Source organism: Natator depressus, chromosome 14 (genome assembly GCF_965152275.1).
Source record: "Natator depressus isolate rNatDep1 chromosome 14, rNatDep2.hap1, whole genome shotgun sequence".
NCBI lineage: Eukaryota > Metazoa > Chordata > Testudines > Cheloniidae > Natator > Natator depressus.
Genome location: NC_134247.1, coordinates 17,397,977 through 17,420,531, shown reverse-complemented (window position 1 = coordinate 17,420,531; position 22,555 = coordinate 17,397,977). Strand labels below are relative to the sequence as shown.

The window sequence follows — 22,555 nt, the reverse complement described above, 5'->3', positions numbered from 1 at the left end:
GGGGATTGCCTTGTCACTCAAACTGTTGTACAGCACACAGATTAAGTCCTGAACAGTGCACAAAGCATATGTTAACAGCTGCAGCTAGGTACAGAGAACATACATTAGAACATGTATAGCAGAGAGGTTTCTCCTTGCTCCAGATGATGCTCCAGCAACTCTATGGGAAAAGTCTCAAGCTTGTAACATTTATTTTAATTGGCTGCATTCAAATCCAGGAAAAGCTAACAGGTCTCCCATATGGCTACCATGTAAACCGCTAATGAGCAGCTTGCCTTCACCCTTAAATGTTACAAGCCATTAAAGTAGGTAGGGGCAGTGGGAGAAAAGAGTGAAGGCAAGCTGCTCATTAGCAGTTTACATGAATGGAAGGGGCTGCACCCCGCAATCTTCACCGTCTTAATTCCTATGCAAATCAGAGTGGCAGGTACATATATTTCCAGAAAGGTTCTTTTTTAGAGCTGGTTGTAAACCTGAATTGCCATTATGTGGGAAACCCTAACATTAAAAAAATTCCAAATTAGGACAAAAAAGCAGAAATTTCCAAATTTCCTATTAAATGAAAATTCTGTAAAATTTTAATTCAGGAGGATTGAATGTGTCATTTTGATAGGGTCACATTATTTTGCTTCAACGTTATCATTTTGATTCATTTAGTTTTGACTTATATCATTAACATTTAAATATATTAAATGTAATAAGCATCATAATTAATATTAAATGTATACTATAGTAAAATACATTTATATAAAAGTCAAAGCTAAATGAATCAAAATGATAAAGTTGAAACAAAACATTTAGACAACATCAAAACAAAATGAGAAAGTCAAAATGATGTTTTGCCATTGAAGATTTTGTTCAACTGTACACACTGCCAGCAAAATATTTGTGTTTCGATTAAATCGCTTTTTTCAATGGAAAATGGTTCCATCTTTCAGTTTTTTAAGCCAGCTCTAGATTTTCTATTAAAATGGCATTTCTGGCCTGATTGGTGGATAGGCTCTATGCTACCATTCAAGGGGACCTAATTTGATACTATGCAGAAAACCAAGATTTGATTTCCCCATGCACATCCCTGACTCCATAGACTGGGAATCCATCACTGTGGTATCTGGGTACCTCAGTACTTGGAGTACATTGGGTGTATGTGATAGGCTGATAGAGGGGAAACTGAGGCACAGCAGTGCACCTAGGTGGGGAGTGTACAGTGACATACCTCCAATCCTCATCTGGCAGGAAGATCACTCTGACCCCAGGGTGTAAGTGATGGAAAATGAGTAGCAATAGAGGTACAGAGGTCCCCCAGATGGGAAGAAAAGGAATTTCTAGCTCATCACCAATGTTGGGAGTAAGAGTGGGTAGCTTTAAACACAAACACGCAGTAGGCTAGATCAAACAGACTTCCCAATGGGGGAGGGTTAGCTTTTCTACTTTAAAATGTTACTCATCCTTGTGGGCCTAGGGAACAATTTAGACAGGTCAGGCTCCTGGAAATGATGAGCTCTCTCTGTCCCATCCCACCCCACATTGGCCAAGTACAATGGTGACAGTTCTCCCCAGTGCAGCATGGTTTCAAAGTGTCTGTCAGATCTCCTCTCACCAATTGAGTAGCATTTTCAACAAGCTGCCGAATCTACCTCCCTCCCACTCTTTGAATGTCACAGCACTCTCACAAGGTGTCAGAATTATGGCTCAGGATTTTTTCAGCACACTGTGCTTTTGCCAAGAACTTATTTCCTCTGCAGGCGAATAACAGATCGCACGTTATGTAACATCTTTACTTCACAAAGCCCCAGCTGAACGGTGACCCTGCAGGGTCCTTGTTGGAATCTATACCATGAGCAAGGGCATGGGAAAAGTTGCAACTGTTGCAAAGTTGCAAGATTATGATTTAGGATGCTATTTAGTAACATTTATACACACAACTATTAAAAAGGTCATCTATCCCTTACCATAGCCATTCCTTGGCAATCCTTAAGAACGCTTATTAGTGAGCTAGTAAATACTCTGGGGCAGGGACCATCTCTTCTTGTTGCATCATAATGGGGCCTCAATCCCTAATGGAGGCTTGCAGAACAGCACCACCACAAACTAATACTAATAGATCACGCCTGTAACCCCAGCTTCCCTTCACCTGTTAACATCTGCACAATAACCCAGCAATACAAGATAGACATAAGGGGTGAAATCTTGGTCCCACTGAAGTCAGTGGGAGTTATCTTCAGTGGGGCCAATATTTCACCAAATATCTAAGATTTCCCACCACAGCATTCGTATTCTCTCACGGCTGAAGAAGTAAATAGACCTTGCAATGCATGAAAAAGCTGAGCTGGAAATTCGGCTCTCAAAGTTCGCTCTGTGACAGAGCTCTGGGTTGTCTGCAGCATCCTCTGAGAAGCTTGAAAGTCTCCCCTTCTCCAGGATTGATTATTGTCCTTTTCCCACTTAGCAAACACTGGTTGGCTTGCTGTAGCCTGAAAGGAGATGAACTTGGCTTCTTTGGTTTAACAATTTATGTGGGGCCTTATCACACCCAAGCCATCTTTCTGTGCGTAAGCAGAGCTCATGTGTGGTGAAAGCATTTATCCATTGTTACTAGGGTGACAAGATATCGTGTTTTTAAAGGGACAGTCCTGTATTTAGCCCTCCTGCAGGTGTCCCAACTTTTTCTTAAAAATGGGCAAAAATTGTCCCATATTTTCTGTCTCTCCCTCCCCCCACCCAAATCAGTACTTGCAGGTCCTGCTGCTGGCCAGATCCCTGCTTGCCAGCCACCCACTATTTCTTTTAACAGGGGCTGTCATAAGTATAGAGGGAAGGGTAAACCCCTTTAAAATCCCTCCTGGCCAGAGGAAAAATCCTCCCAACCCTTGCACCCCACTTACCTGACCAAAATGACCAATGAGGAGACAAGATACTTTCAAAAGCTGGGAGGAGGGATTTTAAAGGGGTTTACCCTTCCCTTTATATTTATGACAGGGGCTCAGTCAACTTGATGTTAAGCAGAACTATGTAGTACAAACATTCAAATTGATTGCCACTGAACTCACTTGAATATGAGTAATTTTACCAGGTGTCCCGAATTCAGCATAGGGAAATATGGTCACCCTAATTGTTACTATATGCTCAGCAAGAAGAGTACAGACTGTCATAATGAATCTGTGGCTAAATCTCTCCAATCAAACATGGGTTTTTTTCCTTTAGAAAAAAGGATTTTTAGAAAATTAGGATCCTATTGCATGAGCTGAATGTCAGTATTTGACAAACTCATGTCCCTTTTAAAAGAAACATGCTAGTGTGCTGTCCAAGTGGACTTGACCACTAAGTTGTAAATTCCATTTGGGTGTTTACCTTTGAAATGTCAATCCTTGTACTTATTAGCATTATCATAACATGAATGTGATAGCACATGCTAGGTCATCTGGGTAGCAGGAGGAATCGGTTGCTGCTCAGACAAGGGAGTGTTTCCTGAAATCATCATGTGTATATTCAAAGGATACTGCTAGTAGCTCTTACTTAGCAGTATTATCCCTGCTAACTGGGCATCTTTGCAATGACAGTGGTTTTGTCTTCACTTCAAAAATAGGTGTGCGTGCACATTGGGGGGGGGGGGGGAGGGTTATAGTGAGACAACTACATGTGTTTGCTCTCCCCACTCTAAAATCCTAGTGGAGATAAGGCACTTGTAGTTTTTAGCATGAGGTAGCTAGGCAAGCTCAGCACTATACCCCCTTTCCATAGTTGACTTTGACTGGTTTCCTCATGATAAAAACTACATTAGCTATGCTGCTGTAGACACAATTTTTTGGCAGTGAAGACAAAGCTAATGATGGCCGGTCTTCACTAGGAAAAAAAGGGGATATTCTTGAGTTAGTGAACTCCCATTAATACCCTAGTGAAAGCAAGAAGTTTGTAGTTCTCACACAACTCGGCAGATCAAATTAAAACCCACAGGGGGAGCTTGGTCTTTTAACCAGACATGCTAACTCACATGAAAGCTACAAACTGCCTTGTCTTCACTAGGAGTTTACCTTGAGTTAAGAACACACCTCTTCTCCTAGTGAAGACATAGCTGATAGCTACTATTCTAGCTGTTTATCTGGTCAGGAGGCCAAGGGGGGGGTGGCGCTAAATGGGTTAACATGGTCATGTTTAGTGTTCTGGGTTCAAATCCTATCTTAGATTACAAAAGAAAATAAGTTTGATAACCTGATTCTAGTCTCATATCCCAAGTCATAGTGCATGATTAACAGACCCTGTTCAGACCATGACCCTATGACCAGAATGGCAAAAGGGCAGAAATCAAAATGGTCAACAGCGCTGTGCAAGGACACCGAACTAAAATAACAAGGAGTGCTAAGCAGACCCAAAGACAATTAGCAGAGGTGTGAGCGGCCCCAAGATTGAAATAGCAACGAGAGCACTGGCAAGTGAGCAGGGACCAAAATGGAAGGCTGTGTATGTTACATTTGTGAAGAGAGGGTGCTGGGTGTCACCCTACAATTAGATAACAGGACAAAAATGCTATCAGTGCACACTCCCTCTACATATGACTGATTAGAACTAGTTCTGCCCATTTGATGTTCATGAAATGGAGTGATTGGAAGTCAGGACCAGAATCCATATTTATAAATACATGACCTATGAACACACTGCCTCTGCTACTTTCAGGACAAGCTGAAAGCCTGTATTCCCCAAAGATCTTTGCAAATGTAACTGGGACCATAACCTGCCAAAGAATAACATTACTTCCAACAAGAGGCCCTTTCTCTAACAAAGCACACTTCCTCTTGGGCTCTCAGTCAGCATGTGGAATTAGTCCAAACAGATAACTCACTGCTCTGGAGACTCATGTACTAATGAGACAAACTATTCTTACCCAGTCAGGAAGGAACGTCTTGCTGCAAACTGAATAAACAAGTGCATAGCTCGCCTTATCAAAGTACACAGAACTTGTGGTTATAAGGAGGCTCCTTTAAACAATTAGTTGTATTTTAACCATAGTGTTTTACTTACAATATGAAGAACCACCAAAGTGGCTGAGTGTTGACCCGTAGATGACTGGCACTGCAGAGAAAGAGATGGAGCATGTCTATAACACAGTGATTTATAGAAGCTTTAAGCACTCCACTCAGACACAGTAAATGCTACAGGACCACATGTGAATGACAGGCAGAGTTCTCCTACTGAAAAGCATTTGACTTGCACTGAACCTAATGGAAGATTGTGCTGGTCTCTGAGGGGTGAATTTAGCCCTAGGATTTGAAAAGTTAATTTACATAATACAGGCAGACTATATAGCTTGTAATTATACAGGTTAGAGAAGAAATCAGAACAACAGTGGCAGCAGGCATGGCATGCCAAGCTCCAAATGTGGACTGGGGGCAGGAGGAGGAGAATAAGAATAGTGTGAATGGGAAAAAAAAAGAGGGAGAGCAAGTGGACAGAAATAAGGAGTGATGGTGGCAGCTACAGTGAGATGTGGTACAAGGGGAGCCAGGGATGGTGAGGGAAAGGCAGCAGCCAATCCAAAGAGGTTGGGAGTGACTGCATTAGACCACATCAGGATCAGCTGCCTGCTTTCAGACAACTTTTAAAACAGACCCCCACTTTCTTCTCCCAAAAAAACCACAGCTACAAGGCATTCTGCATGAAACGTGGAGAATTTAACTACACACCAAACCAGGGACACAGGGAGAAAGGAACAAAAAGCTTTACCGGAGACCTTAGTCCCAATCCACAGCTGCAGCTGAGGCATGTACAGCTCAACTAGGGGTAAGGAAAGAGATTTGGCTGCAGTGGGCAATGGAGCAGGCCCTGTCTTCGCATTCTCATGATCCTGGTCCAGCTGTGTAATGGGCTGGTTCCCTGCCAGAATTAACAACTCGTGGGTTTCTCTAAGTCATGTGTCCAATGACCCCAAGGAGCACCAGCCCTGTCCTCCTTTCCCCCAGGTACATGGAGGGGCTTGGCATGGGAGCAGTCGCACTGTCTCTCCACAGCAGCTAAGGATTCCCTTCCATCAAGGTGGTCCTCCAGGAGCAAGCTATGCTGGCCTTAGGACTGCTTAGAGCCACACAAAGTAACCCCTCAGGTAGCCAGGGCCCTATGTTGAAATGGTGGAGGAATTTGTTTTTTCAGCCAGTGATCAAGGGAGGCTTTGTCTAGATTCACCCTGAGGTTTCCTTTCCTGTCTAAGCCCTTGATATTTGAACTGTCTCAAGGCAAAACGGAGGAGTTGGACTGGTTCTGTGTAACCTATCCCGACCTTGGGGCAGGCTGTTAGGTGCACCTGGTTGATCAGTCAATCCTCCCTCCACCCAGCCTCTCTAAATAATAATCACTATAGCAGATAGGACATTTCTTGTTCCAAGGTTGCTACTGCAAGAACTGTCCATGGAAGTTTATTTCTAACCCAGGACAAGGCAGCTCTGGCCAATATAAAATAAACTGAATATTAGAATAAGCCCAAGGGCTGTGCTAACTCGAGTGAGCAGTTTAGTTATTCAGTACAAAACTTTTTCGAAATTGGAGCTGTAGAATTTCCAGTCTGTCACATGAGAGAGACCCACAGATGCTAATGCTTGCTTATCCTGATGTATGTGAGGCTAGCTGATACAGCACGCCTCTCCTGTAGTTCTCCAATCACTCTATAAACATGGGAAAGCCCCTTATTCTCACTGTGCAGATGGGAAAACTGAGGCACCAAGACTAGGAATACGTCTTCACTGAAGCTAGCTCAGGTTCTTATGTGGATGTTGCTCCACTCCCCCATCCACACACAAAGCTCTCTCATCCAAGTTATGTGGTGCTTTCAAGCTGGCCTGGCTGGGGATGTGGGTTAGATTAGAGCATGGATTCCACTTGTGCTGGTAATCCATCCTCCTTGCAGCAAGGATGCAGGAAGTTAGCACCAGACTGGCACTTGGGAGACCAGCGTTCTGTCAACTGCAAGGCTGGGAACAGAACCCTGGTCTCCCAAGTGCCAGTCTGGTGCCAACTTCCTTTGAACTGCATGGCTGGGGGAAGTGAAGGGAGCAGGAGTAGATATAGTCACCCGATTTACCACAGGCTTTTATTCCAAGTGACATTTGCAACTAGGCTTCCCTTCAGTTAAAAAGTCAGTAAGGAGAACCACAGCCAAAGGGAGTGCTTAGAGCTAGTCAGGGAAGAGAATTATGTGATGGATTAATACATTTACTTTGTGTTAATTGTATGGGATTGCCCAGCAGAACAATTTAAGAATAAAATACACATCTCTAATACCAACACTGAGTGGCTTGTGTGTTTGGATACCCTCTTAGTCTTGGCAATAAAATGTAATCTGTGATTTTAAAGGCCCTCAGCAGCTACCAGTTAGATGAAAATAAAGTGGGTAATTGATAAGCAAATCAGGGTATATCCCTCCACATAGCAGAGCATGAAAGAGTGAAGTCTATTATATGGCTGAAGCAGGCAGAGAGGAGAAGTTAGGGTTAGCGCCGTTCTCTACTTCAAACAGACATAAGTCAGTTCCACAACGTGCAAGGATCACTTCTGCTGGAAAACAAGTTAGATACTTAAATAAGTTCTGCAAATTACACAGCCCCGAGTAAACAGTTGACCCATTTTTCACAAGTCAGTTCTGCTCTCTTAGAATTAAGGATGTTTACAATCACTAATCTAGTTACTGCAATTTTACACCAATACACAAAACAGGCCTCTGCACATTGATTGTATGGAAGTGAAGTCTCCTGAAGATATCCATTTTAGGCAAAATGGGCTGTCTACAGCAATACATCTAGCATAACTAACTAATTCAGACAGTGTATTGTATTGACAGCGGAAGTGTTAAGAGATCAGCCTGGGCAAGTCACATCCGCTCTTGGCAAGTACACCAGTATGACCATTAGAAGACAGCGAGCATCTCCTGTCAGATGCCTGTGCAAGAGCGCGATCTGTTAAGCGCACACAACAGCAGCTACTAACGATTTATGCCAAGGCATGGTAAGAAAATTTGAATTTTGATCTTGTAAAATGTTAATATTCCTTGCATAGAAGCCAAGTATTCAGAAAGAAGCATTTTTTCCCCCCTTTGAATAAAATCTACAAGAACCCATTCCAGATTCCTTACAGACAAACTGAGCAGGCCTAAGGCCCTGAACCTGCAACTTGATCCATATGGGCAGATCTTGCTGACATGTAACATCCCACTGATTTCAGTGAGACTCTGCATGGCCCACCTGCCCCAAGCAAGACCTTGCATGATCCGAGGGGTAAATACACCATTGCCAATAGAAAATGACTTACGTAAGGTTCAACTCAGAGCTTCTAGAATACAAGCTCCAAACCAGAGTCAGCTCTAGGTTTTGCAGACGATGCAAAGCCAAGAGTGGGTCCCCAGCCAGTAGCTATAAGGTGGGTTGAGATTAGTGTGGAGATAGTGGCTTTCTATAGCAGCACAGGATTGGGGTTCAGGGCACTTTTCATTGTGGGCTCCAGCTGATCTCTCAAAGTAGCTGGGTGCTGCCAAGAGGCTGCTGCTGGGGAAAGGAAAATGCTGACAGAATGAGACTGAAGCAAGGGCCACTAAGCAGCCACACACTTAGTACATGCATTAGGCTACCCCTGCTGCAGGTAGGGAGCAGTGAAGACAAGTTACAGTATAACTGAACAACGGAATAAACATGTTAATCTTCAAGTTCACCAAGCGGTACAATGTGAAAAATAACTCAATGAGTTAGCCATCTATTTCATAATAGAGTGGCAACACATTTAAGTTAGTATGGCATGAAGCACAGTAGCATCACTCCCCTCCAAGGTTTATTCCAGTTACAAGACTGACCAGCATGTACTGGCAGAGTGAGGCATAAATAGTCCCTTCAGCATTGCCTAAGGTAGAGAATTTTGGCATTGTGATCCCCTCCGGAATGCTTGTTTTACACAAATGCTTATGCATAGGGCCCTACCAAATTCACAGTCCATTTTGGTCAATTTCATGGTCACATGAGTTTAAAAATCATAAATTTAATGATTTCAGCTATTTAAATCTGAAATTTCACGATATTGTAATTGTAGGAATCTTGACCCAAAAAGGAGTTGTGGGGTGGTCTCAAGGTTTTTGTAGGGGGGAGGTTTGCGGTACTGCTACCCTTACTTATGTGCTTTTGCTGGTGGCGGCTCTGCCTTTATAGCTGGGCAGCTGGAGTGTGCCGGCTGCTGGCCGGGAGCCCAGCTCTGAAGGCAGAGCCACCGCCAGCAGCAGCACAGAAGGATGGCATGGTATGGTATTGCCACCCTTCCTTCTGCACTCCTGCCTGCAGAGCTGGGCCCTCCGTCAGCAGCCACCATTCTCCTGCTGCCCAGCTCTGAAGGCAGCAACGCAGAAGGAAGGGTGGCATGGTATGGTATTGCCATCCTTACTTTTGCGCTGCTGCTGCTGGCAAGGCACTGCCTTCAGAGCTGAGCAGCCGGAGAGCGGCGGCTGTTGGCCAGGCAGCAGCGCAGAAGTAAGGGTGGCAATACTGTGACCCCCCTAAAATAACCTTACAACCCCCCTGCAACTCCCTTTTGGGTCAGGACTCCGAATTTGAGAAACACTAGTATCCCCCATGAAGTCCATATAGTATAGGGTAAAAGCACACAAAAACCAGATTTCACGGTGTGTGATGCATGTTTCATGGCAATGAATGTGGTAGGGCCCTACTTATGCATCGTTGCAGGCATTTACTTCTTCATTGTCACGACCCTTGCTCTAGGCAAAGCTAAATAGGTGGTGCAGAGACACAGCGACTTCCAATACAATGCCACTGTAGAAAGGAAGTGCTAGTGTGACTGCTGCAATTGGCCCTCCAAGTGCAGTCCCAGTGTCCTACGATGCTCCTGCCTATCCAGCAATGACCAGTCTTACAGCTTAGAAGCACTGCTTCGGATACCTGTCAAGTCATTCACTTAGTAACTCACATGGGGTGGGCAAGGGGGAGTGGTAAAAGGGGAGGGGAGAGCAACCAAGTTGATACTCAGCTACTTTCTACTCTGCCTCTTCCCTGATCCCACATTCAAAGAGCCAGAGCAGCAGAGGACAAGAAAGAAAATACAGCTTTAAATTTTGCTTTATGGAAGCTTCTTTTGGAAGTGTCATAAGGATTCACCTGAAAAAACACAGAGAGAAAGTGTTCAGCAGTCACTGCATACACACGCAACACTGCGTTACACTGAAGTTTGCCTGCCATGGCTGTCCATTTGTTGCCTCAGCCGGGCTACCCTAAATGTAAATGCAGTGTTGAATGTGCGCATGCAGTGGCTGCTCAGCAATTAATTTCTCTCCTTTGTCTGTGTGCGTGCAGGTGAATCACTAGAGGGTAATAGATTTGGAGCAATATTCTAACTGCATAGCAGCATGTGAGCTACGGCAGTCTGTCTGTTGCCTCAGCATAACTCTCACACTGCTACACAGACTACTACTCCTGATCTTTTATTCTCTAGTAATGCACCTGAAAACACAAAGGAGAGAAACTGTTTGGCAGCAACTGCATGCACAGACTCAACACTGCATTTAGGAGGGTTGCTATGGCAGTCCGTTTGTTGCCTCAGCATATCTCGCACAATACTGCTCCCAACCTATTCGCTAGTAATTCCACCTGCCTTGCAATAGTGTCCAGCACTCTGTGTTGTCCCCAACCCAGGACCAAATATTGCCTAGGGCCCACTGCATTAGATGAGGGAACTGACTGGGCACTATCAATAGGCCTGGAGGGACATCCTCATTCCAACCCATACCACTCCCATCTGTAGATCAAAAGGGGAACACAAGAGAACAGTTAGTTCAGCAAGAAACCACACGCAACAGGGTATGATCCAAAGAGAAGAAATCAGTTCAGAATAATCAGCCTCCTTGTTCCCTCAAGTTGCAACACCCAAGTTGCTCATCATACTACCATCCAATCCTCTGGGTTGTTCATTGAGTGACCCTCCTTTATAGCATCTGCAAGTACTAGGGCATAGCCCCTTTCTCTCACAATTGGTGCATGGATCCTTGAGCAGGACAGAGTCATTTGAAGTTGGAGATGGAAACACAGAACAGATGCAAATATACAGTATACCCAGTGATGAGCTGCCAAAATCTTAACCACCGATTCCCTCCTCATCCCACAAGGGCGTTGAGGCCCCCCCCCCGCCCCCCAGGACTCCTGCCCCATCCAACCCCCTATGTTCCTTGAGGGCCCCCCCCCAGACCCTTGCCCCATCCACCCCCCTTCCATCCCCTGACTGCCCCCAGAACTGGGCAGGAGGGTCTTGTGGGCCACCATAGTGGGTGCCCACTGCGCCCCGCCCCTAAGAGCCAGAGGGACCCGCCAGGTGGCGAGTCCCGACGGTGCTTACCTGGGGCAGCTTCCAGGAAGCATCCGGCATGTCCCTCTGGCTCCTAGGGGCAGGGGAGCGTAGCTGGTAGGGGAGCAGCTGCTCCCCCCACTGATCACTGGAGCACCCACGGGGAGAATTTGGTGGGTGCAGAGCACCCACTGGCAGCTCCCCGCCCCACGCCTGGTCCCAGCTCACCTCCACTGCCCCTGAACACGCTGCCCCGCACTGCTTTTCTGCCCCCCCGGGCTTCCCGTGAATCAGCTGTTCGCGGCCAGGGTGGGGGGGCTCAGAAGCAAGCGGCGGCTTCACACTCAGGCCCATGGAAGCGGAGGTGAGCTGGGGCGGGGAGCGGTTCCCCTGCGCGCGCACCCCCCAGGTTACCTGCTGCGGCGCGGGCACCCCTCCTCACGCCCTGCCCCCCACTTGCCTCTGCCTCCCTGGGCCTGAGCACAAAGCCACCGCTTGCTTCTCAGCCCCCGCACCCGGCTTTCCGCACAAACAGCTGATTCGCGGGAAGCCGGGGGAGGGGAAGAGAAGCACAGCGGGGTGGCGCGTTCAGGGGAGGCGGCGGAGCGGAGCTGAGCTGGGGCTGGGGAGCTGCCGGTGGGTGCTCTGCACCCATCAAAATTTTCCCTGTGGGTGCTCCAGCCCCAGAGCACCCACAGAGTCGGCACCTAAGGTGCCACTTTTGGCCAGTTTTTAAATTTAGAAGCCCTTTTAGAACCGGTTGTCCCGCGAGCAAACCGGTTCCAGGTCACCACTGAGTATACCCATCCCAAGTACCACAATTAACAGCACTTGCAGAGAGTACTATGCAGGAATGCAAGGCACTGAATATACCCAGAACAGATGGGCTAGCATGGAGTCACTGCATTGTTGAGACTTGCACCACAGCAGTTTTCTAGTATAGACAAGGCCTTAGACCAAGTTCCCATGCCAAGTGTGAAGGATGGGCCTCTTACATTTGGTCTGGAGCGATAGTACTAGTTACATGCTGCAGATTTAGTAGGCTATTTCCCTCAATATAGGGTAAGTCTCCTGGTTGCCACATTTTACACAGCAGAGTAAATTAAAATTAGTACAGTCAGCAGGCACTACTGGGTGTTTCTCCCGCAATAAATGACCCTCTTCCTACACTGTTTGCTTAATACTAGTTCCTAAATGCACAACATGTATTGTCATGTGGATTTCATTTTCAGTACAGCTGGCCCCTTACATAATCTGCATTCATCCTGAACAAAAGCCAATTGAGATAGAGAATTCCTTAACTGGAAAGTACTCCCAACCCAGCTCTCGCCTCATTGCATGTGTTTCTCATTAAAAGTCTCGGGATCTGCTCTGTTTAATTGTAATTCAGCCATTTAACATACCTTTGCACCCTCTAGTGGAGAAAATGAGAAGTGCCACGTCAAGAATATATTCTCAAATTCTTGAAGTATTCTTCAAGGACAGCAAGGTTTGAATTACTTCTACAAATCCTCAAAGCACCACATCACAGCTAGGAAGTGTCCCATTTGCCACGAGTACACTACTTCCCAAAAGTTAGCACTGCCAGAAGTGCAGAAGAAACTTGCAGAGCTGAGGACCTCTTTTGGCTTGTGCATGTTATATGGCAGGAATTTAACAAGAGTTACAGTGATCTTTTTTGAAAGTTAGATTTTATTCATGTGTTTAGGCAAAGCCACATTCTACAAGTGAGAAGACTACATACAGGGATAGTCAAGCTGAAGTGATGGCATCCTGCTCCTTTATTATGGTGTAATCTTCCAGTCAAGTCATCTGGAAAGAAATAATCAGGACACATAAGTACAAGAACACAGTACAAAAGGCTTCACCTACAGGCAGGTCAGAGCTGTGCAGAGTGCAATACGAGCAGCTAAGCAAACTTAGAAAGTACATTCAGCTTAGGGTGACATTTGCAAGTCATTGTGATTGCTTAATGAAGCTGATGCAGAATTCACCGAAAGCCTTATATCCAGATGCTCTAAAGTTCCGTTGTGAAAGGTATTGATGCAGGATTTAAAAGAGTGGGGGCCTGCTCTTTGGACAAGTGCAAATGGAGCAAGTGTCTCAGGAGATGAAGGTCTGATGAGCAGTTGACCACATTTACAGAAGACCTCGAAGACTGCAAGCAAGTACTCCCCATACCAAAATGGCCCATTAGTTTACCACTCCATAAACAAAGGTGGCCTAGTAACTCTCAGCCTACCTGCCACAAATACAGAATGCCTGGCTCAAGATGACGCTAGCCTAGACAAGTGCCAAAGTATGGTTGAACTCAGGCAATTTCAAGGCGAAGGTACAAATGCACCCTTCCCTTACTTTGGTTGAAGAGAAGGATTTCTGGATTTTGACAAGGTCAGCTATCCAGGCACAATACTACTGAAACTTTATATATACTAAACTGCCTAACATAATGACCTGCAAGTATTTTATTCATGTTAAAATATCTTATGCTAGTAACTGGCAAGTGAGATTTTACATTAACAGATGGAGAAATTTTATATCAAGTTACAATAAGATAATCTAAAAGTGACAGCACTCTCCTTACCAAATGCCTTCCTCTTCCCTGCTGCTGTGTATGCACACAGGTTGTTATTTTAAAGTTGCTGACTTTAATATTCTTATAAATGTTGGTCTCCAAGTTAAATATTTACTTTGGCTTACAAAGAAGAAAAAGCTACAAGAAAACAAACCTCTCAACAGCAGCCACTAAACAACAACTTTTATAAGTAGTTGTACTACATTGTACGCTGGGTGGAGGGAAAAATGTCTTATAAGTCTTGTTTCTTATGCAGTACTTTATCTTGCCTAATACCCTTTAAATATTTAACCAGTTGTAACTTCAGTCTGGAAATGACGTGTGCGCCAAAACTTATGAGGTCTTCTGCTAGTTTAGAATCCAAACCTTCCCACAATCGTATCAAATGTTGGAAGTGTGTCTTTGATCCTTTGAGGTTTTTAAGGTCAGGCTTGACCAAAGCCCTCGCTGGGATGGTTTAGCTGGGGATTGGTCCTGCTTTGAGCAGGGGTTGGACTGGATGACCTTCTGAGGTCCCTTCCAACCCTGATATTATATGATTCATGTTGGTTTGTACACCAGGGAAGAGCAGCATTTGCCAGCTCAAAGGAAAGAGCCTTTTAGAGCAAGAAAACTGAACAGAGCATGTTAATCAATATAATACAGAAGTGGGCAAACTACAGCCCGTGGGCCACGTCTGGCCCGCAGGACCGTCCTGCCCTGCCCCTGAGCTCCTGGATGGCGAGGCTAGCCTCTGGCCCCTCTCCCACAGCCTCAGCGCACCGTGCTGCCAGCTCTCTGACCCACTGCTCCTGCCGGGCAGCACGGGGGTGTGGCTGGCTCCGGCATGGTAAGGGGGCAGGGAGCCCCGGGGGGGCAGTCAGGGGACAGGGAGGCGTTGGAGGTCCGGGGGGGCGAGGGGTGGTCAGGGGACAAGGGGGGCTGGATGAGTTGGGGATTCTGAGGGGGGCAGTCAGGGGGCGGGAAGTGGGAGGGGGCCAGGTTGTTTGGGGAGGCACAGCCTTCCCTACCCAGCCCTCCATATAGTTTTGCAACCCCGATGTGGCCCTCAGGCCAAAAAATTTGCCCACCCTTAATATAATAGCAGACAAGTGAAGAGTTCACTAACTGCTGTCCGAGATTCCATTACACTGCCCTCTCCTGGTCAACTGGAAGCCTATAATCTTGTACTTTATTAGCCCTAATTTATATGTCTAATTCCAGTGCTTGCAACTAAAGTTCTGGATAGACATTTTTAGCTACTTCTGAATAAATAGTTACCCAGGAGGCATCAGCCAGTTTCTAAATCAGCAGAATTTTATCTTTATACTATGGAGCACCTAGATAAGAGAGCCTAGCTGTTAGTCAGGGACAGTGTCATAAATTAATCACATTTAAGAGAGTCAAAAGCCATTTTGCAGTTAGATGTTTCTATATTTTAGGAGTATCATTTAATTTTAACTAGAACTTAGTTGCAGACTTACTAGAGATGAAGCTGAGGGCACTAGACCATCACCTGCAGATTAGGGTGGGATTTGTGCTCCTAGATCATTTAGGGACTTTTTAAAATCCTACTGTGCTTCAGCTATTCAGAACTGCAATACACATGCCTGGTGACACATTGATTAAGAAGTTATTCGAGTGATAACACTTTTCTCCTGGTCTCTACTGGACTGTTGTGTCAGATGGATGTGTCAGGTCTCATCACTATTATAGTCACAACAGGAGATATAGTATTTGTTTAGAACATTAAACTTATACCTGGTTGTACATTGTCTGATTAATACCAGACTTCCCAAACGCCTAGGTTATTTAAAAGAAAAAGAAAAGAGGGACAGATAGCCAAAGATCGATTCTGTAGTATTTGCTGAAACTTTGCTATGAATCTCAGTGAAAAAGCAGACAGATTAAGCCAGCTGCTTTCTTGATTTATTTTAGGAAAATATGACAAGCGCTGGGTATTTAAGTTAGCAGTTACTTTGCAGTATATCAATTTTATTTTACTGCAATCTGGAAGAGTATCCATTTACTTGCCACAAATCAAGTAATGTATACAGAGTACATCCAAAAAGGCAAGTGCCAGATAAGTTACATTATGATTATCAATATTACATTATTATGAAAAAAGACCACTAATCATTCAGTCTTAACACTGGTTTTGAGGTGTCCCAGTTCCTAAAGATTCATAATTTAATGCTTTGCCTGGAAAGGGAAGGTAATTCTCCTTGCTACAGCACTGCCAAGAGGCCACTTGACACTTCTTCACCTGGAGAAACCAGTGGTCTCCAATTCTCCTCCTATTTCAACAAAATGGTTGCCTCTAATTAATGCCACCTTCTGTTGAGGGAGAACTACTATTTTATTAACTTGTGATGGGCCAATTGTTGCAGCAACTGACTGTTCAAAAGGGCTCAAAGGCCTGTTTTAGTCAATGTAGTGAGACACCTCTAAGCCACCAAGACTCCAACAAATACAAAGGTTGTGTCAGCCAGCAACCAACCAACCAACCGGGTCAAACTGATACCCTAAAATGATTAAGGAACACTCAATCTTGCTTCCCAACCCAGACTCTGCTGCGTTTCTATCACCACCCTCAAGGGGAACCAAGTGTCTAGTAGCAATTAAGCCTTGAGAAAGCAGCAGGAGTTTCCTTTAGGGGAGTACTGACAAGCCTAACTTTTGGCACCTATGTGGGCTCTGCCTCTCTGCGAGGATTTTAATACCCAGTTCACCAAATCTACAGACACCTGTTAATTTGTTACATGTTTTCTGCACCTGTGTTGTTTATTATAGGTATATCTACACAGAGTTATTCCTGGTCACCTCCATGTGTGGACACTCACTCTGGAACAGGAATGCCTTGTTCCCATTTAGCTTAATTCACAGTGGTTAAACTAAAGAGAAGCGAAGGACTTTTGTTCTGGAATAAGAATGTTCACACGTGCAGCTGCTGGTCAGGAACAACGACTGCGCTTTAGGTTCACGTTCTGTCTTCACCTGCACTAACTTTCAAGTGTGGACAAGCCTTACATCTCCTTGGTTGAGCCACTATGGGGCTAAAGAGCAGTCTCAAGTGAAAAGATGTAGCATCACTGTGCAGGTCAGTTAACGGAAGGGTAGGAGGTTAGCTGGAACTTTAACTCTCATGACTGAGGTTCTACCGGGTTTTCCTTCTGCTAGTCAGTTGCAATAGTGGATGTTTTACATTAACCTTACCCAGGATTCAGGGAAGACTTTGAGATGTTAAACCAGGAGACCAAAGGCCTCCCAGTTGGCCTTCTGGTGTCCTCAAGGAGGCACATTCACTGTTTAGGGTCATGTCCTCTAACAGCATATGAGAAGCAGTGTCATTAACCCTTTTTCCTGGCTCTCGCTTTCGAAGTGTGTGGTTCTCATGCCAAAGACAATCCTCCACACTTGGGCACTCAACAGCTACTCTGACTATTCAAATCCTTCCTTAAAGCACTCTTCCCTCATGAAACCTTCAATGACGACCCAACAAACTGAGTTTTTAAAAAAACATTAGAATTCAGGCCTTCATTCAGTAAACTGGGATATTGTCTGTCTGCTTATAAGTCCCCCCCCCCAACCCCTTTGAGGCAGGGACCTTGTTTTTGTCTAGGTACTGTACAGGGTTAATCATATTATTGACTCTCAAAAAGCCACTGTTCTGCTTATTATGCTGGCTATAATGGAGTAGAAGGAAAGGGAGTTAGGTTCTATTTATACTGGCAAAGGAACAATGCAAGCTGCACTGTTTTAAAATATGATTCATACTAACACTGTTATAGAGTCAGCATAGGCTGGGCTGGAAGCATTCCGGAAACACTGCACTAACTGAATGACTAGCAGGGGAAAGTATGAACTTCCACACAAACCATAGCAAATCATCAGGCTCCAGCATTATATTCCTATTGAGACACATGCAGACAATTAACAGCACCCATGTCTATTGTCTGCAGATCCACTTAAGATGTCAACACACAGGGATATAATCAGAAAGTAAAACGCTTATTTTTTAAATTAAATCTTAAATTTAAGATAAATAGCCAGGGATTAAATTCTACATGGGAGAATCCAAATCCACAGATTTCTATTGGTACTTGGAAATCAGCAGTGTTAAAGAAAATGAAAAATGTGATCTATAAAAATTAAGTTTGATTATTAAACCTGTAGAGCTTGTTTGTCAGGCAATGACTCTTTCATCTTGCTGTTAGGTCCCATTACATATAACCTCTCAGAGTTTTAAAATTCAGAACAGAGATTAATACTGAATAAAGAAGAACTGTGACTATGTAAACCATACATTTTTCTTTGACTTAAACTGGAAAGATTTTGTATGCAGTATCATACATGACCACCAAAATGCTGCAAGAATGCTCACACCTGCTACTGCACAGGGCAAACTCTAGAAAGGAGTCTGCGTAGGATTATTCTAGGGCAAGAGATCAAGCTGGCTGGTACAAGGCTGTGTCACCAAGGGCCCAGCCACACAGCAGCCTTCTCCCAGACCCTGTGCTTTCTACAAAGCCTGCCAACCTCCTGTGCTTCTGTACAATTGCCTCTTGCCAAGGAAAGAACAGCAAATCCTAAATCAAACTTTAATTAAATGGTTAAACAGTTACCTCACATCAGTAGCACCACCAGAAATGGATTTAATGCACCCTAGCCCCAGTACAATCCAAGACGGAGGTGGAAATTGTTCCTTCATTTAGGCAATGGAGAGTAAACCCTGCCAAGAAATTTGGAGACACATGATCAGAGACCAAAACCAGAATAGCAGAGAGAAAGAGTCAGTCACAGTAGGTAGACAATTAACCTCTCTCATTGCCTGTGAGGGCAAGTCAGCTTTCATCTCCACTCTACTTACCAAAATGCCTCATTCCATCTGTGCTACAAAAACCACCATGCTGCAGGCATCAGGGCACAACATGGCATCCACTGATTCTGTAACCCAGCTAAACCCCTGAAAGATAGCTAAGGGCCAACATACCCTATCAACAGAAACTGAGTAATACAGGGGGCCAGTGGCTCAGTGAGATCCAGAGCCTAGACTTAGAATAAGGCATCCCTACTTCCTACTCCCATCCCTCTTGCTCACCCCCATATCACACACCCATGTACATTTCCTCCAATCCCCCTCTCTGCCCTCACTACACCCCCAACCCCCGTCTCTGCCCCCACAATTCACCCTCCCCACATACACCCCACCCCAGATACACCTCACCCCCCTTGCTTCACCCACTACACCCAAACCACCTCATTAGTCCCACTATTCACCTTCCCTACATTACATTCCAATCCCCCTCTACCCACACTACACCCCCCAACCTCCCTTAGCTGGGCCCCATTATTCATCCTCCCCACATACACCCCATCCCCTCGCTGGCCTCCACTATTCACCCTCCCCACATACACCCCATCCCCCTTGCTTCACCCACTACACCCAACCCCCCTCACTAGTCCCACTATTCACCCTCTCCACATATACCCCATGCCCCTTGACGGCCCACACTACACCCCACAACACCCTCACTATGCCCCCATTATTTACCCTCCCACATACACCCCATGCCCCTCTTCCCACACTAACCCCCGCAAACTCCCTTCCCAGCCCCCATGATTTACCCTCCCACATACACCCCATCCCCCCTCTCTACCCACACTTCTTCCCGGCCCCCCATGATTTACCCCCCCACACATACACCCCATCCCCCCCTCTGCCCACAATTCCCCCCACAACCTCCCTTCCCGGCCCCCCTGATTTACCCCCCACACATATACACCCCATCCCCCCCCTGCCCACACTTCCCCCCGCCACCTCCCTTCCCGGCCCCCCTGATTTACCCCCACACACACATACACCCCATCCCCCCCCCCACCTCCCTTCCCGGCCCCCAGTCCCTACTACACCCCCCATCTCACTCACTGGCTCCCATTATCCACCCTCCCCACGAACACCCCACCCCTCGCTGGCCTCCACTGGCGGCCCCGGGGAGGGGAAGGAGGCCGGGGGCTCCAGACCCCCCCGCCAGCGACCCGGCCGCCGTTTGGGCTCGCGCGGCCGCAAAGGAAAGGCCAAGGAGAGGAAGCCGTAGAGAAGGCGGAGCCGGCGGCTAGAAAGGTGCTGCTGAGGAAGTTGCCCAAAAGCGTTAACCAAGAGCGGCCCGCGGAAGTTGCGGTCCTCCCAGCCGCCTTAAAGGGCCAGCAACGGCTCCAGCCCCTGCCGGGCTGCGCCAAGCTCACCCAGGGCCCCGCGCGACACGTGACCCCGCGGCCGGCGACGGCAGACACCAGCGCTGGGCCCAGCCAGTGGGCGGGAAGCTGCGCTGAGGGGGCGCCCTACCGGACTGGACGTAGGACCCAGTAGTAAGGGGAGGCGAGGTGAGCCTGGGGGTCAGCCCCAGGGTAGCGCCCCCCCCAGGCCCTGGACACCCCCAGAACTTCAAGGGCTGGAAGTGGGGTGAAGCAAGGGGCACCCTGCACCCCCATAAAACATCCGGGGGAGGGCAGCGTGGAGTAGCGCTGAGAGCAGGGCCTAGGGGATGGAACTAGGCGGGTGGGGCTGCAGTAGCACCCCCTGGTTTGAAGAGGTTTCCATTATCCAGGGTTTCCAGTTTGGCTCAATCGCTTTCAGCACCCCCTCTATATAAATGGTTCCGTAGAGCAGCGTGGGACTGGCCCCGCGGCTCCTGGCTTCTCGCTTCCCACCCCTGGAAGGGGGATGGGACCTTGGACAAGTCACTTCTGCGCCCTGCTGCAGTTTCCCCACCTGGAGTAGGAGGATAATGTTATGGCCATCTTATCTATGACTATCACAAGGCTACATCCTGAGGCTATCCAGAGATTTCCAGTAACAGCCAGCATAAGAATTCAGACCCTCCTGCTCCAAAAGGACACCCACTTAGCCGTACAGGGCCTATGACACAGCAGAGATGTTCTGGGCGTACACAATAGAGGGAAGTAGTGCAGTTATTAGACAGCTTGCTATAACACCTTCCTACCCACCCATCTCCGAGGGGGGGTTATGGGACAATACATTAATAATTGTAAACAGTTATAATACTTTGCAGTTCAATGACACTTTCCCTTGTAGCAGCCAAGTAAATTATAAACTTTATTACTGCCCTCTGATTGTACCATGCACACCTGCTGCTTTATATTATAACACTGCATCAAATTCACCCTTGGCACAACTCCACTGAAGTCATGAGAATTACACCAATGGTGAGTTTGGCCACTTCCTGTAACTAACAGCAACTTCGGTGGTGAATGAGTTGTGAGTGGCCTTTGTTTCATTTGTACCAGTTTCCAAGTGCAATGAATAAAATCAGCCACAGGCTATAGCTGCTTTGGGGTGTGTAATTTCATTGTTTTATTTCAGAAAATCTTGGTTAGAGGCCCGGTCCTGTAAACACTTACTACTAGACATGGTGATGTCAACGGGATTTCTCATTTTCACTATGGATGCTACGTTTAGCAGGATCAAGCCCTGTATTTATGCAGCTATGGCTAGAATAGAGGCTGGTAGCCAGCTAGAAAAAGGCATACATCAGGGTGCATAAAAGAGGGAGCTGAAATTTGGTCATGGACACCATGCCTCTCAGTGGCAGAACAGTTTCAAAGCTGAATTGACACTTCCTCTCCCATTCTGCAGAGTCTGACTTCAAAGTATTAATGCTGAACGCATTTTTAGACTTTTCCCTAAAAATTAATTTATGACCTGAGGTCAAACACAAGAAGCTTTAGCCCCAAAGGTACGTTTCTGCTGCAGTAAGCTTGAACCTACCTATAGACCTCAGAGATTTATGCCATTGAGTTCAGTGGGAGTAGGAGAAGGCCCTTAAACTAACCATTCTAGCTCAGCATTAACTATTTAGCTGAAATTCTGTGCTGTGCTTCCTGGAGGTGCAGCACAAGGATACGGGGGACAAAGGTGGCTTTAAGTTAACTTGGAACACTCCCAATTCTGGCTCCTATGGGGGCCAAAATGACCCCCAGTGTAACTTAGATCAGCCCTGGAGGTTGCCTGTGGGACTACAGCACTGCCCCGGGAACATCTCTTATGTTGGGATTTGTGGGAAGCCCATATTGTGGCCCTACATGGTGCCTAGGATGATCCAGGTAATTATAGGTCTGACAGTCTGACATCAATCCTGGGCAAGAAAATGGAGTGGCTAATATGGGACTTAAAGAATTAAAGGAGGGTAATATAATACATGCCAATCAACATGGGTTTATGGAAACTAGATCCTGTCAAATTAACTTGATATCTTTTTTGGTGAGATTACAAATTTGGTTGATAAAGGTAATGGTGTTGCTGTAATATACTTAGACCTCTTTAAGGCATTTGACTGGGTACCACATGGGTACCACTTTTTTTTATTAAAAAAGTACAATAATATTAAATTAACATAAGAACATAAAAAATGGCCATACTGGGTCAGACCAATAGTCCATCTAGCCTAGTATCCTGTCTTCTGAAAGTGGCCAATGTCACATGATTCAAAGGAAATGAACAGAACAGGGCAATTATCAGGTGATCCATTCCCTGTCATCCCATTTCAGCATTATGGTACACATTAAATTGAGTAAAAGCTGGCTAACTGATAAATCTCAAAATGTAAGTGTGAGTGGGGAATCATCATCAAGCTAGTGTGTTTCTAGTGGGGTCCCACCGGGATCAGTTAT

General features: G+C 46.0%; 1 protein-coding gene, 1 long non-coding RNA gene and 1 other non-coding gene across 9 annotated transcripts in view; 1 reads left to right on the top strand and 2 right to left on the bottom strand.

Annotated features, from left to right (window-relative positions):
- LOC141998690 (uncharacterized) overlaps positions 1-13,181 on the top strand; it is a 48,263-nt gene extending 35,082 nt beyond the window's left edge. Inside the window, exons 2-3 of the long non-coding RNA XR_012641886.1 lie at positions 7,823-7,986; positions 12,729-13,181. This is a non-coding gene — a long non-coding RNA (uncharacterized LOC141998690). The remainder of the gene's footprint in view (positions 1-7,822; positions 7,987-12,728) is intronic.
- SEC14L1 (SEC14 like lipid binding 1) overlaps positions 1-18,993 on the bottom strand; it is a 94,877-nt gene extending 75,884 nt beyond the window's left edge. For 2 of the 7 annotated variants that reach the window (XM_074971611.1, XM_074971616.1), the window contains exons 1-4: positions 18,735-18,993; positions 18,490-18,596; positions 13,055-13,122; positions 5,017-5,067 (exon numbers count right to left, since the gene is read on the bottom strand). The gene's annotated coding sequence lies outside the window, so the exon portion shown is untranslated. The remainder of the gene's footprint in view (positions 1-5,016; positions 5,068-13,054; positions 13,123-18,489; positions 18,597-18,734) is intronic. The other 5 variants (XM_074971612.1, XM_074971618.1, XM_074971613.1 and 2 more) reach the window with 3 other exon arrangements.
- On the bottom strand, positions 18,198-18,379 carry LOC141999110 (small Cajal body-specific RNA 16). The gene has a single exon (XR_012641969.1).
- Positions 18,994-22,555: the final 3,562 nt, after the last annotated feature.